This window comes from Eulemur rufifrons, chromosome 6, assembly GCF_041146395.1.
Source record: "Eulemur rufifrons isolate Redbay chromosome 6, OSU_ERuf_1, whole genome shotgun sequence".
NCBI classification, from domain to species: domain Eukaryota; kingdom Metazoa; phylum Chordata; class Mammalia; order Primates; family Lemuridae; genus Eulemur; species Eulemur rufifrons.
The window spans coordinates 10,620,400-10,636,795 of NC_090988.1; the positions used below are offsets into that span (position 1 = coordinate 10,620,400).

Sequence of the window (16,396 nt, forward strand, 5' to 3'; positions counted from 1 at the left end):
ACAAAAAGGAACTTCTTGTGAGACTGATCATCAAGGAGGACTGAGCCTTCCCAGAGTTTAAAGAGACAAGGTTTGCAGAGACAAACAGGGATGTCCTCTGGACATGCCTGAGCAATAACAACACAGGTGCCCAGAGGGCAAGAGGGCAAAGCTGCCGGGTGCAAGACCTGGATCTCTGTCCAGGAGGCCAAAGAACAAGGAAACAGACTGTTGAAAAAGGAAGAGCTCTTCCCAAGAAAGAAATCCAAGTCACACCTAACACTTGGGTGAGCTCCCCAGGGACAGAAGAGCCTCTCTCTACTTCTCCAAACCCCCTTCTGAAAAACACCAAGACCAGGAGAAATCAGAGGGAAGGAGAGCTAAACTTCACTCGCCGGCCCCATTAGACATCCACCTGCCCACTGCAACACATGGGGTCGGCCTAAAAAAAATTCCTTTTTGTGATTAGGCAATTAAAAGCATATGGTAAGGAATTTAAACAGTACAAATTATAAACATATGTGTGTGTGTGTATATATGTATGTATTCCTCCTACTTCTGACCCTGAAGCACCCCATCCCCCCACCCCACCCTCAGAGGCAATTACCGTTATAATGTTCATGTCTACCTCCCAGGGAGACTGCATGCATATACAAACATGTATGTTTCTGACATAAATGGCAGCATACTCCTCAACAGTGTTCCGCATCTTGCTTTTCCCCTTTGCTCTTGGTGTGTAAACAAGTTTAGGTGGTCCAGCGTGACTGCACAGCCCCCAAAAGATAAACCAAGCCCAGTGACATCCACAGTCTCCCACTCTGTGGGTTCTGGCTCCCCCAGGACCCCCACTTCCACACTGCACTTGCACATCAAGAGTTGATAAGTGTCCCCAGCATTGAACGGGTGTCTTTCCTCTCTTTAAGGCAAACACGTCTCAGGTATAAAGTAGTGCAGCCTCGTTCCGAGGGAAGCCCCAGCCTGCTCTCCAGGACTGAAGCGTTCTGGCAGACAGCAACGGGAAGAGAGAAAGGAAGGGGTGGCTGCCACCAGGCTCATGAATGAAAGCTGCCTTCCCACGCATGGCTGGGCCTGCTAAGTTCCATCAGGCCTGAATGGAGCGCCCAGCCTTGTCGTAGGAGCTGAGGATTCACAAATGAATGTTGCCTTTAAAGGATGCAGAGGCAGAATCAACATTACTTCCAGGAAGAGTTCCTTGAACCTGGACCAGATCTAGTCAGCCCCCCTCACCCCCACTCCACCCCTGAGCACCGCACCAGAGGGAACCCAGCGGGGGCTGCCACTCATTCATCTCCTGCTGCTGCCACCGCCACCTCCAAGAGACTGTCATTAAAGCTTTGTCCCTGACTCTCTGATTTACATGTACAAATAATCGCTGTCAGGGGCACGAGCCCCAGAGAGCAATAATAGATTCTGGTGGTAGCAGATGCAGATGCAGGAAATAAAAACAAAAATGAAACACACCAGCCTGGCAGAACTCAGTGCTGAGAGAAGTCCTAAGGGGCGAAGGACTGTTGGAGAGGCGGCCGGAGAGCGGCTATCAGATAAAGTGTTGATTGGTTGGTCTTCTGCAAAAGCTAGCCTAGGATTTATTTTTAATTGTGGTAACATGTTTATAACATAAAATGCGCCATTTTAACCATTTTTAAGTAAACCATTCAGTGGCATAATTACATTCACACTGTTGTGCTGTTATCACCACTATCTGTTCTCAAAACTGTCCCATCGCCCCGAACAGCAACTATGCACCCTTAAAAGCAATAACTCCCCGTCCTCACCTCTCCCCAGTCCTTACTAACCCCAATCTACTTCCTGTCTCTATGAATTTCTCTATTCTAGGTATTTCATATGAGTGAAATCAAACAACATTTGTCCTTTATTTGGTCTGGCTTCTTTCATTTACCATATGTTTTTAAGTTTCATCCATGTTGCAGTATGGATCAAAACTTCATTCTTTTTCATGGCTGAATAATATTCCATCGGATAGATATGCCACCTTTTCTTTACCTCTGCATCGGTTGGTGAATGCTTGGGTTGTTTCCACCTTTCGACTATTGTGAATAATGTTGCTACGAATCTGAGTGTGCAATTATCTGTTCGAGTTCCTATTTTTGATTCTTTTGGCTTTATATATAGGAATGATATACCTATCATTCTTATATATATGGATATACCTATGATATACCTATACATTTACTGGGTCAAATGGTAATTCTATGTTTAGTTTTTTGAGGAACCACCAAACCGTTTTGTGTGGTGACTAGCCTAATATTGAAGAGGACGACTTGGTCTCTGCTCTAGGAGACAGAGCTCTGTGCACGTTGGTCCTGGGAGGTCACACACTGCCCACCGGACCGGCCTGCGGTGGGCAGAAAGAGAAAGAGTCCAAAGCTGAGGGGCATCAGAGTGTGGTCTCGTCCACCTGGCCCTCCCAGCCTCTCCCCGAGATACCCAGCCAGGTGCTGGGAGAGGCCCACTGTAAACCCACAACACGATGGGGAGTGGATCTTAGGGTCCACCTGCCGGCCTCTGATTTTACATGCAAGGAAAGTGAGGCCCAGAGAGCTGATGACAATTGATCTAGGTCTCCTGAGCCATCCTCTGTTCTTTCTGCGGCACCATCCTGCCAGAGCTGGGTGGGTAGAGATGCCCTTGGTGCCCTCCTGCCCATCACCATGACAGGGTACGAAGGCTTAGTCCTGCCTCTGTCTTGGCCAGAAACGCCTTTCTCCCGTCAGCTTCTCCCAGGTAACTCCCACTTGCCCTTCTAGGCTCGGCTCAGGTGTCAGATCCTCACCCCCACCATATGCCCCCCACCGACCGGTCTCCTCAGTGGAGCTGGGTACCCTCTCCCAGCCCCCACAGTGGCTCAGGAATCCCCTCTCAAGGCTGTCACCACATGCAGCTTGTGGTTTTCAGGTTACTGAGCCGTTTCCCCATCACATCGTGTGCATCTTGAGGGCAGAGAATGAGCATTTTATCTCTGTATCCCCAGCACTACGACAGGCCGGGTACCCAGTGTTTGCTGAATGAATGTAGAGAATGAATGAACTGCACGCTCTGTATTACCACGCTGCTCAGGGCACGCTTACAGACTGACTGAATGAACGAGCGAATGGATGCTCGGTGTCCCGGGGACTGAGATGAGCCTGTGGGGTGGACTCTGAGCTCACGGTCAAGCCTTCACTCACGCACTCACTCACTCCTTCCTTCATTTATCACAGCCACTGCTCTTTATCCATCACTGTTAGGTGCTGGGGTTCAGACGCAAATAAGACCCAGCCTCTGTCTTCAGGAGGCCCACAGAAGAGACATGGAGACAGAAGTAAACCAGAGTGTGCTGCAAGCTACTCCATTTCCCCCAAAGCACACGGGGACTTGCTTCACATCGGAAGCCTGACCAGGGCCCTCTCAGCTGCACCAGTCGGTGGGCACAGCTAGCTGCGGGGGACGTGGCCGATTAGCATGCTGCAACACCTGTGTGCGCTGCTCTGAGGATCCAGGGGCTGGAAAACGGACGACCAGGAGGATTTCTGGAGCTTTCAGAGCCCAGCCCAGCTCACATCAGAGACCTCACCCCCCTCGGGGATTCTTTCACTCTGCGTAGCTGGTTAATTTTTCATCAATGGATGGGGGTGGGGGTGGGAGACAGCTCTGATCCTTCACTCTTTCATGCTGGGGGTGGGGGAGAAATACAACATCCTATCCATTTTATTTTTTAAGATGAAATAGGAACAGATTGTGGCTGCCAGGCAAGACCCAGCCCTCACAGGCCAGTGCTGCTGCTGTGGGCTGAGGAACGGTTATTGGGCAAAGGATAAAGCATCCAGACAGCACGGGCCTCCGGTGAGGGCGCTCACACATTTAATGAGCACCGGGTGACGTGCTCGTGTTGAGCAGCGATTTTTTTAGAAAAGTGATTTAAGGTTAGTCTTCTATCCCACTTTCTTCGCCTCTTCCATTGGAACCTGGCCAGGCTGACTCCCTACTCTGGCCTGGGTAGCACTTGTTTTGTTCCTTTATGACAAGTCCCTTCCTCCATGGAGACTCCAACTGCAGCACAGGGGCAACTGTTTCTGCTCAAATCCGACCCAGAATCTGAAAGCCCAGGGCTGAGAACGAAGTCTCAGTTTGCTCATCCAGAAAATGGGAAAAGGAAGAATATGAAAATGACCTTAGATGTATATAAGACTAGAGGTAGCAAAGTGCTTTCGCATCCACGATCTCACTGACCCTCATTCGAAGCATTTACTGAATGCCTTCTCGGTGCCCCAAACTCAAAGTGACCCCAGCAGGTATGTGGCACAGATACTATCGTTCTCATTTCGCATAAAAGGAAATGGAAGGACCAAGTTGCATTATCTGCCCGGGTTGCAGAGTGGATGTGTGGGGGTGGGAAGAGAGCAGATGTCTAGCACAGCACTGGCACTGAGTCGGCCGGGAGGGAGGCTCATTACCTTTCCCCATTTCCGGGCTCATTTGCTGTGGGTCTCCCAACTGGGAGCTAAGAGATTTCCCCTGGCCAACAGGGCCCTAGTCTGCTGTGGGTTCAGCTCGAAGAACTGAGGATTTCCTCACTCTGTGTCCACCCTCCTGAGATCTCTACACCCTGGGCAGCTGGAAGAGATTGTTTCAGGTCAATCAAAAGGTAAACGGCACCTACGATGTGTCCTGTGCTGTGCTGTGTTACTGTATGTTATGTGCAAGACACATAAGACCCGGTCCCCTTTCTCAAGAAGAAGGCGATTTTATTGTTGAGACAAAACCTACAGCAATGAATCTGACAGGGAGTATGTTAAACAACAAGTATCAGTGCTTCCCTATCTGTAAGATGCTGGCGAATCCCCTGGGGATCTTACCAAAATGCAGGTTCAGATTCAGCGGGTCTGGGTTGAGGGAAGACATGCCGAGGCATTTCTCAATCTCCCAGACGACGCTGGTGCTGCTGGTCTGCGGACCACACTTTGAGTAGCAAGGTTATGGAGGGTCCATATCGTGAGAAGAGCTGGGGTGGTCGGGCAGCACTTCCTAGAGGAAATGTGTTTGTGTATGGTTCCAAGGAGAAGAGGGACACAAACTGGCAAGTCAAATAGGCAGGGCAGAAATAAAAAGGCAACTGAAATCTTTAATAGGCCCTCTGCGGGGCCCATGAGTCGTGGGGACACAGAAGAACATGCCACCGTGGCGTGGGAGAACAAACTCTAGCTAGGAGTTGGAAACAGAGTTGCTGGTTCTGACCGCGTGACCTTGCGCTGGCCACTGCCTCGGTCCTGAAGTGTCTATAAAGGAAGCGAGTTCAGTGATTCTCAGCCTGGGCAGCACATTAGAACATCCGAGAAGCTTTTAAAATAAAACAATGCCTGGACCCCTTCCCGAGTGATTTTTATGTAGTGGTCTAGGGTAGGGCTCAGGCCCAAGTAGTTTTCAAAAGCTCCCCAGCGATCCCACGTGCAGCTCGGGTTGGGAGCCATCACACGGGGAGGCCGCTAAGGGCCCTCCTTGTTTGCTCGTCTTTCATCTGAACAGAAAGGACCAGGACTCCTGGCTTCTGTTCCCGGGCATGTGGCCTGGAGCAAACAACAGTATCTGAGAACTCCTAAGGAAAGCTTCACCACAATGCCAGAAATCTGAGCGTTTCTCTGGTGGAGGCCAGGTGGAGGGGCTGTCCTGCCCATCTGGTTCCCATTAATCCCAGGGCATGTTTCACATCCCTGGCAGGTACTTGGAGCTGGGAGCAGCCCCCTGGGTGGCCCTCGGCAGGGGCCTTTCAAGCCAAGCCCTGCTGACAGGCTGCAGGGTTCTGTGGGGCCCTCCTGGCTTCCAAGTCACTTGCCCCTCTAGGGGATAGAATCCCTGGACAAATTAGAAACCAAAGAAGGCAGACGCAGAAGCCCTGGCCTCTCTTTCATTAGCAGTCTGTCACAAAGCATGAAGGGCCTCGATAAATTCTGCAGCTCAGCAGCTGCCACGGAGGCCTGGGAGAAAGAGGATGCATTTGTTCCCCAGAAGACTGAGTCTTCAGGAATTTCCAGCCTCTTTCCTCCCCCACCTACGCAGCTGGAACTAGCCCAAAGCCACACGTTGCTCCAGGGTCTGCCTCTAGATCCCCAGGCTTTGGAGGGAGCAGGGAGGGAGTGGCTGCCCAGGGAAGGGGAAAGGGTGAGGCCCTGAGCATCCCTTCCTCCCCGCCACGCACGTGGGGTGGAGGAGTCAGGCTCTGTTTCCATAGGGACCTTAGAGCGTTTGTGAACCTCCTTTCTCTGTGCAGGGGATCGGTCTTTGCCGTGTGAGTTGCCCCACCAGTCCCAGAGCTGCTAAGTCAGGCTGGCGGAGCTGGGGTACCCCTGGATCCTCCTCACAGGGCTGTGCTTCTCCTTCCACTGGCTGCCTGCACTCTGGAGTCAGAAAACCCGCAGCCCAGTCCCAGTTCCACCACCTACCAACAAGAAACCTCTGTGCCTCAATTTTCTCATCTACAAAATGGGGACAATAAAATATGTACCCGCTGAGGATTAATATTATAAGATTATTAGCACAAGATGCCTGAGAAAGAGAAAGGTCAGAGACAAAGAGGGCCCCCTCAGCTGACAAGTTCACAGGCAGCAGGGAACCCGGAAGTGCTGGCTCAAGTGAGCCGAGGGATCCCCCGTGCAGCACATGTTCTCCAGGATGAAAGTATCAGCGACGCCCTCCCTCTCAAGAAGGCCAAGAAGAACCCGAGGGCCAAACAGGGCCTGCACGCTCTCAGCATGTGCTGTCCTTCCCTGCACATCCTGGCCAAGCCTCCCCTGGGAGACTCTGGCCAGACAGCATCACCAGGCCCCAAGACAGGAAAGGGCCAAGGTCCACATGTGCAGATGTCCCTCCCGGTGCGAATCCAAGGCCAGATTCCCAAGGAACTGAGGGGAAAGGGAGGGAGGAGAACAGGCTGCAGAGCACAGTGTGCACAGCTGGGGGCCCAGGCAGGGGTCCCCAGGCAGGTGACACCAGGCTCAGCACCCCGTCTCCCCATAACCTCAGCGGGTGGCAAGGGGGTAGCCACAGGAGTGGACAGAGGTTGCATGGTGCCCACCATGTAGGCTGGCGGAACTTACTTTAAAAAAGTTGGGTAAAAATCCATTTTTACCTAAGGTTCACTTTGCAGGGGGAGGAACTGTTTATGTTGCAGAAGGATTCTTTCCTCGACAATATTATTTACCATGGGACTTGTCAGTGACAGCTTCCTAACACCTTTAGGATATGATGTGATTTTTAAACACTCAATGGACACGCAAGGTTTTAGGAATTCAAATTTGTGAAGCATTCACATTTCCTTTGGTGAGGACTCTGCAGTTTCTAACCCACCCGTAGGCATCAGGCTTCACCACTCCTTTCCGCCTGCCAGGGCCCCCAGTCACATCCATCATGAACTGAGTGTGCACTCTGTGCCCAGCTCGGGGCCGGCTTTTCTCACGGTCCTTCATGCACCTTCAGCCTGCCCCTCTCTTGCCCATGGGACACCTGCTAGGACCAGGAGCACGCTGGGAAATATTTAACAGTGGCTTTCTGGAATAATACTCCCACCATGGCCAATTTCAAGGTACCCAGGTGAGCTCACGGAAGGCAAAGTCGGGAAGGGCTGCAGAGTAGCATGCCCTCACGTGAGATCTCCACCCTACGGGTACCATAGAAGCAAAGAACCCACAGGGCATAGATAACAGCAAAATGCTTAGGAAGTCATGAGTTTTTGAGTACATATTTTTTCTCTTTTTAAATTTCAATATATTTAGAGGGTACAAGTGCAGTTTTGTTACATGGATATATTGTATAGCAGTGAGGTCTAGGCTTTTAGTGTACTCATCACCCAAATAGTATCCATTGTACCCCATAAGTAATTTTTCATGCCTCACCCCCCACCTGAGTTTTTTGTATTTTTTTACCTTTGTTTTTAATATATGTATAATTTAATGTTATACCAAATATGCATTATTTAATATTAATAATGGCTGTGTTTAACCATCAGCTTGCAAGATTCTGAAAATATATCAGTCAGCTCTGGTGAGCTGGGTCCAGCACACCCCTGCCTAGAACCTGACTGTGGCAGCCTCCACCACTGCCGTCACTGCATTTTCTCACAATAAGAGGAACGATGTCGAGCTTAGCACTTGAACACATGAACTGCCACGTGAGTTGTATTTAACTCACACTAGTTTTGAGCCCGGGGCCTCATGGGACATATGCAACTCACACGTCTCTTCACCTTAGGAGCCGAGAGAACTATTTTTCAAGTTGCCTGTAACTCACACACAGAAAACAATAAAAAATAACAAATTTTTCATTACATTAGAAAGGATCGTTTTGTTTTCGAAGTTTTTATTCTATTTTTGTAATAAAATACCGTGGTCCCAAGGGAAAAAAAATTTTTTTTCTAGTGGGGCAGTTCGTGTGTTACATGCAGCCTTTCATTGACGACGCACAGCAAACCTACAGGTGAGGTCATTTATTAGCCCTGTTTTTACGGATGAGGATGTAGGTGAGGCTGCACCGAAGCTTGAGAGAAGTTAAGTGATTTCTGGTCCAGTGTTAGATCAAATCTAAACTCCTTACCTAGCCAGCAAGACCCTGTATGAACTGGGCCTTCTCTATTTATTGCATTTCATTTCTAACACACTCTGAGGCTCCAATCCCCAGTGAGGCACCGGGAGGAACTGGGAATCAGGGGTGCACTTTCTCAACGTTCCCTCTCTGTTCAGCAGCAGAGCCCTTTGCAGGGCAGGAGCACGTGCCTGGGAACACCAGCCCGAGCCCTCATTTGGGCTCTGTCTCTGAGATATTGGACAATTCGTCCTCCCTTGCCTTGGGTCCTCAGCTGAAGAAAGAGGGGACGACAGTCTCCATGGCTTGATCACTCCAGACTCTGTGATGCCATGGGACAGCCTCTGCCCAATGGCCCAGAGAAGAGCAAAGGGAAGCCCGGGTTCTCTTCTCTGCTGTGTGGCCGGCTCCCTCTCAGATGAGCTCCTTCTGTTGCTCTCAAACTAGAGCAGATTCCTCACCCAGTCAGCCCCCAAGCAGAAGCATATCGGGTACCTAAGAAGTTGAACCAAGAGGTACCCTCATAGAATCTGGGGAACCTCAGTAATGAAGCAGCCAGAAATGCAGAATGGTTTGGGGGAGGCTGCTCAGAGCTGGGGGTGGAGGCCGGCAGGGGACCAGATGACCTCTAGAAGTCCCTGGTGTCCTCTCCCTGAGGAGGCTGGTCTTGTGGGTTTCCTGAGCTAAATTGATTCCAGGCTTGGAATTCATCATTCCCTTCATAATACAAATAATCACCAAATGCGCTCAAGCACTCGGTAGCCTGGATATTCACTCTAGCAATTCTCTGTGTGGACGGTGATTAGACCATCATTATCTTAATGCTTCTTAATTTATCTTTCTGATTAGCAACTTACCATTTTATTTGCAAAAAATAGCCTTCTGCTGGGTGGAAGCCAGCCGAGCACAGCAGCTGTCATTTTCTCTGTACTAAATCAGGCCAGGCTTAAGTTGGTTCTCTGGTGATGCTATTTCTTGCGTGTTGGCGCGAACACGCGCCACAATCCATCATGGCTGTTGCTGTGGAATAAAGGCTCACCCCCGGGGGGCCACAGGCTGACAGGTCACCTCTACCCAGGCAAGGGGTCCAGGATAAGATACACACTCAGGGAAGGGCGCCCAGAATCTGAGCCCTCTTACTCCCCTTATGAAACAGCCCACGGACGAACTCGCTGCAGAGACCAGGAGGGAAGTCAGTGGTGTATGTAACGTAATCATAGCCACCATCTCCAGAGCACTTGCCATGTGCCAGGCATTGTGTGAAGCACTTCATATCCACTGTCTCTTTTGATTCTCAGAACAGCTTTATAGGTGTGTACCATTATTATTTCCATTTACAGATGGAGAGACCAAGGCTAGCGAGGTTATGCAATTTGCCTGAGGTCCTACGGCTCGGAGAGGCAGAGCTAATTTTGACCTGCATCTTTGTGACTCTCAGAACCAACCATCTTAACTGCCACATTCTATCACCTTCCCAAGCTGAGTAGACACAACACGAGACGAGAGATTTTAGGGCAAACACTGTCAGGATGACTCTCGAATAGTAATACTTGCCTGGCTTTCCACTTGCAGAAATGTCCTGAATTAGGAAGCACCTCTCCACCTTGGCCACAAACATCATTCTCTTCTTCCTCACTCCCCACCACAATGAGGAATTAGTTCCTCACTTTCAAATTTTTCCTAGATGTCTTGTTTGGAGCCAAAAGTTTTCATTTTTAACTGACCCTTCTGTTCTTCCATCTTTTAACTCTGAATAAACCGCACTGCTTTCTGATCTCCACTTCCTTCCAGAAAGTGTCTTTATTTTATTCTATCCCAGAAACATACAGGAATGTCCTTGGCTCTTCTCTACTGTGCCACTGTCCCTAAGAGGTCCATCACTATTTATTCCACTTGAACATTCAAACCCTGTATACACTGCATATATTTCAATTGTCCCTGCCTCCTCCAGAGAGCAGTATACCTAGACACTCAGGTATATGAGAGGAGAGGGAAGCTTCATTACTTGGCTCCTAAAGTCTCCAGAGAAGGGCCTTGGGTAGAGGGAACACACTGAAGGAGCAGGGGGCTGCAATGTTGTGTGTTAACTCCAGTCTAGGTTCTTGAGGTACCCCCCACCTAACCATTCATTTTCCTGGTTAATATAAGCCCTGTCTGTGAGAAGCTAGCCTGCGCTGTCCAATATGGTAGGCATTAGCTGCATGTGGCTGTTTAAATGTAAAATTCAGTTCCTCCGTTGCACTAGCCACACTTCAAGGGTTCAGTTGCTATATGTCGATAGTGACTACCAGATTGGCCAGCACAGATATTGAACATTTCCATCATTGCAGATAGTTCTAGACTACACAGCACTCGTCTAAATTCAGTCCTCTGTACCCACTTAGAAGCCCTCATAAACAAAGTTGGATGCCTATGAGACTCAGTGGATAGTGGTCAAATATTTCCCTCACAGGATTATAGAGACTAGGGCTTTTCTAAGTGTGGTCCCTGTACCAGCAGCATCACCTGGGAACGTGTTGGAAAGGCAAACTCTCAGGGCCCACTTCAGACCTCCTGAGTCAGAAACTCCAGGCGTGGGGCCCAGCACTCCATGCTTTAACAAGCCCCCCGTGTGCTCCTGATGCCTCCGCATGTCGGTGTAGATACAATCAAGATGCCACAGACTGAGAGGCTGCTAGGTGCCAGTCTGGGTGTGAGCACTTCGTGAGTATCATCTCATTCAAACCTGGCAATGACACTGTGAGATAAATTCCCATTTTACAGACCAGGAACTGAGGTTCTGAGTAGGAAGTAACTACCCCGAGGTCACATAGGTAAAATTGGCAGAGGCGGGTTTCAAGCCCAGTTTCGTCTGACTCCAATTTCGGCTGGCCTGGAGCTGGCAGAGAGCTTCTGCCTGCCACGTGTCTCCCGAAGGGACTTGGGAGGTCTCCTCGTTTGACAGGCTGAGCAGTGGGACCCAAGACAGGAAAAGGGACGTGACCAAAGCCCCCACTAAGCAACACCACAACAGCGCTGTCATGGCAACAGCAGCCCACCTCGTCCTACATGGGGAAATGAGCTGGGTTTGAGTCACTCAAAGGCCCGGCCCTCTCCACTTGGGACAATGGTCTTCCCCTGGGTCTTTCTAGTTTTGCCAGGCACTCGGGGATCTTGTTTTAAGGGAGTGTGTGAGTTCAGAGAGTTGAGTTGCTCTAAAAATAAAATTCTTCCCTGGATAACTGTAGATTTGCTTTCCTTAAGAGTTCAAGAAAACCTCCAGTGATTGTATTAGGGGATTACAGTCAGAAATTGCTGTTCCTTCTTTAATCTCTGCAGTCATCCCCGGCTGGCAAGCTGGATTTCACAGGAAAGGAAACACACGGCTTGTTTTGTACAAAAGTCATGTTTCTGAAATACGGTATTGAGCAAACATCCATTGAGCACCTATGTTATCCAGCTACTTTCCCTCAGGTCATTTCATTCAATCTTCAGAGCGACCCTATATTTATGACAGTAACTATTGTTATCCCCATTTGGCAGGTAAGGAAAGAAAGGCATTCAACTGGTAAGCGGCAGCCGCAATTCAAACCCGGGTCTGCCTATCTTGCAAGTTCCCCTCGTCACTATACGACAAGGTACCTTGTCTAACATAGGGGTGAATTAAGAGAAGGGTCTGGGGTCTGGGGTCTGGGGATCTGAGGACAGAAGGGGAAAGAAGTTTTATATGATGGCAGGTCAGCCACTAGGAAGGCAGTAAAGGAACATTTCTTTTCTTTTCTTTTTTTTTTTCTGAGACTGAGTCAGTCTCACTTTGTTTCCCCGGGCTAGAGTGCCGTGGCGTCAGCCTAGCTCACAGCAACCTCAGACTCCTGGGCTCAAGCGATCCTCCTGCCTCAGCCTCCCAAGTAGCTGGGACTACAGGTGTGCACCACCATGACCGGCTAATTCCCAGCAGAGACGGGGTCTCGCTCTTGCTAAGGCTGGTCTAGAACTCCTGAGCTCAAGTGATCCTCCCACCTCGGCTTCCCAGAGTGCTAGGATTACAGGCGTGAGCCACTGTGCCAGCCAGGAACATTTCTAAGAGTACTTGTATAAACTGGGCCTGCCCTGCACATCGCTAGACTCATATTTGGCTGTGTCACATGTATATATCCCAGGAGTGCAGTCCCTTTCCTCCTGAGGAAGTTACAAGCTGGTGCCGGCCACAGGCTCTTGCAGGCCCAGAGGGGAGGTGTGGTCCCGGCAAGTGGCCTGAGCTCCAGAGAAAGCTGAGCCTCATGAGAACCTGACACGAGGGCCAGGGCTGTCAGCCACGGCCAGTCCATTCTGGACAGTCTCTAGAGTGCAGTTGACCGTTGGTTCCAGAGAAGCTGGCTAGCTGGTGCCCAGGAAGCCAGCTCGGTCACACAGATGACCAGTCTCCTATTTTTTCATCTCTCTTAACCCTCTGCTTGGACACCCTCAGCCTCCTGGCCTAGGACAGGGGCCCACTCTCTCCCCTCCTGGAAAGCAAGCAGGACTCAGGAGGAGATGGGAGGGGTCCAGACATATTCCTTGCATAGCTCAGCTGCAGATGTCCATCACCCTGGCACCAGAACAGCCAGAACGCGGCCACACCCACACCATCACTGGGTAGGCTGGCCAGGCCATGCGGGACCCCTTGGGGCTGTGTGGGGCTGTGTGGGGCTGTGTGGGGCTTTGTGAACATATGGAATTTGGAGCCTCTTTCTTGGGGGAATGCCACACCTGCTCTTGATGGAGAGCACTGAATAGAAATAGTGACTGCCCCTCCAATTGCCTGTGACACTCACAAAGGAACCTGAGCCAGGCAGCCCGACTCAACTCAAATCCAGTAAGGGTTTCCTGGAGATGAAGAGAGTCCAGGTCACTCTCTAAATTACGGAGAAAAGCTAGAGAAGACCCATCCCATTCTCTTTCTGAGTTCGACTGGCTCCTGTGCCTCCTTCTCCAACAGCCTGGATTTTAAAGTCCAGGGGCGAACTGCTGAACGCCAGAGATGAACTTTTTAGAAAGGAGACTCAGCCTCTCCTTGCCTCGGCCCAGATGGCCTGGGTCCCCACCTGCCCCCGCCGTGGTCCCCAGTGCCGGTCCCCAGATGCCCACAGGTTGAGAGGGGTGGTTATGAGCTGAGCTCCAAGCAGCCCCAGGAGTCTGGGTGCAGGTTCAGGCTGTCACGAGGTGCATATCAAAGCCGGAGTTTAAAAACTGTACTGGGAATAGTGCAATTATCTCGCTTCACCACATTTCTCAGCCCCGACTGAGGTTTAATTAAAGCCAAGTAAAAACAGAGTCGCCATTTCAGATATCACCCCACTGCATGCTGGTTAAAAAAAAAAAAAAAGGTGGGGGGAGGAAAAAAACCCTTTATCAGGGACTTAAAATTTTTCTGTGGGTATCTTCCAGCTCAGTTGGATATTAGTCTCTTTAAAGGAAAAAATATATATTTAATATATATGTATAAAATGAGTTAATCCCCCATAATCTCCTTGAGTTGTACCTAAAACACAGTTTCTTGCAGGTGACCTTTTCAGAAGAGGCTGTTGCTATGGCAACCGCATTGTTTGATTCAGTCAAGAGAAAAATGCTGCATGGAAATGTATTTAATTTTGCTTAATTTGATGCTGTATTTAACACTTGCGCAGGCTGAAAGGAGAGAGGGGCTGAAAGGCAGGAGCCAGCTCCTCGGGGCCACGTTCACCGGCATCCTGTCCTGAGCAGCAAAAGGGCCCCCAGATACCACGATCCACCGGGTGCCTGTCCCTGCCCTAGGACTGGGGGCCAGGCCCACCCCCGTGTTATGCTTCTGGGGTGCTCTGCAGGATGGAGAGGGGCAGGGCCCACCAGACACCCCTCGCATGCTGGGGTCACAGGGTAGATGCTGCAAGTTGAATGGAAAGGCAGCCCCCAACAGTGACGTGGCTTTGGACCAGGGTCCAAAGCTCTTGTTCCGTTGTTCCCACAGCCTGCCTTGCTTTCCTCTGAAATGTGAGGCAGTTGAATTCAAAGGCTTCTCGGGTCTCTTTTACCACTAAGCCTATGAGTACCTCGAGAAAGTCTCAACTAGCCTCAACTAGGTCTGGAGCTTCATTCAAGCGTGGAAGCAGTGCTGGGTGCAGGGTAGATAATTCGGTCACTTGGTCAGACAGGAGCCCACCCCTGAAAGGCTGGGTGCAGCCTCGCCCACAGCAGCTCACAGGTCGCCACACCTGCTTGTTGCCACACAGGTGTGCCCATGATCACAGGCAGAGACCCTAAAGCCAGACAAACTAGGGCACTTGACCAAGGTGCTGCAGGGGCTGATGAGTTGGAGTCCAGGCTCTCTGGTTTCCAGTGGTTCCTCATGCCAGGCCCCTTTGGGAGCAAACATGGTGACCACAAGGAGAGGACAGGCACAGCAAGACAGAGTGGCCTCCCAGCTCAGCCAGGTTGGGAGAGGAGACCTCCCCAGACTCCTGCTCCCTCCACCCAGCCTCAGACCACAGTATACACAAACTATACACCCGCCTCCGTGCTGAATAAATTCTACTCCCACTTACTAGCTTGATGACTTTAGACCCATTATTTGACCTCTCTGGCCCTGAGACTCTTCATCTGAAAAATAAAAGAGTTGACTGGGGATGTCTAAAATGCCTTTCTTACTTTGATGCTGCCTGTGATATGATTCTGGCCTTCCATCACCACATGCGAACAGCTGACACACCTCCAGTGGTGGCTGTGTCAGCCACCCTGATCTTCGTCACCACCTGGCACTAACTGCAGCCAGTCGGCCCCTTCCCCAAGTCTCCAACGGAAGGCCCTGCCTCTCCTCGGTCACGTACTGCCATGCCTTGAGGACTAATCCCATCATGCCTCAGCTTCCTGTTCTCCTGAGCCGTCTGAGCCGCCGTCAGGCATCTGAGCCTCCCACATTATGCACCACTGTATAGACTCTCAACGCCATGCTGCCCCCATATCCACTGGCCACGCCCTCTGGAAATCCTGGTCCTCTCTGTCTGGCTCCTTCACTTTCTTGCTTTAAGGGAAACCCAGCTTCCACCGAGAATGTTTCCTCAGAAGCCCTTTTGAGTCGGGGCAATTTTGTCTTCCACGTCTCATATACTTCAGAACCAAGAGGTGAGTATGTGTCTTCCTTGCTCTCTACTGTAGTTTCTTTTTAAAATGTTTTTTAAATTTATATGTAATAATGGTACATATTTTGGGGGTACATGTGATATTGTGATACCTACATACAATGTGTAATGATCAAATCCAGGTAAAATTGGGATATCCGTCACCTCAAACATGCATCTTTTCTTTGTGTTGGGAACATATAATTCTTCTCTTCTAGCTATATTGAAATATACAATAAATTATTGTTAACTATAATTTCCCTACTCTGCCATCAAATACTAGAATGTATTCTCTTCTAGCTGCATTTTTGTAAAAAATGTGGAACGATTCACGAATTTGCATGTCATCCTTTCGCAGGGGCCATGCTAATCTCTGTATTGTTCCAACCTTGGTATATGTGCTGCCAAAGCGAGCACGAACTGCAGCTTCTAAACTTTCTTCTCTCAAAAACCCAAGCTCACTTGAAGCACTTATCAGACCCTGTGACCCCTCCTACACAGATAATGCTGTCATCCCATGGCCTCCTGGTCATTCCCCCTCACCATGGATGGCTTCAGCACCTAGATAGCTGGCTTCTTCACCACGTCATTCCTGCCGTCCTTGTTGGAGACTTCAACATCCATGAGGGTGATTTGTCTAATACCCTGGCATCTTAGTTGGTTGAACTTCCTAGCTCCCACCAGCTTTTACTCACTTACTTGGCCATTCCCTA

At 50.0% G+C, this 16,396-nt stretch overlaps 1 protein-coding gene and 1 non-coding gene across 12 annotated transcripts in view; both read right to left on the minus strand.

Annotated features, from left to right (window-relative positions):
* PKNOX2 (PBX/knotted 1 homeobox 2) overlaps positions 1 to 16,396 on the minus strand; it is a 198,548-nt gene that overhangs the window by 132,589 nt on the left and 49,563 nt on the right. The gene's annotated exons all lie outside the window — the stretch shown is intronic.
* On the minus strand, positions 15,997 to 16,100 carry LOC138385541 (U6 spliceosomal RNA). The gene has a single exon (XR_011233773.1). It is a non-coding gene; the product is annotated as a U6 spliceosomal RNA (small nuclear RNA).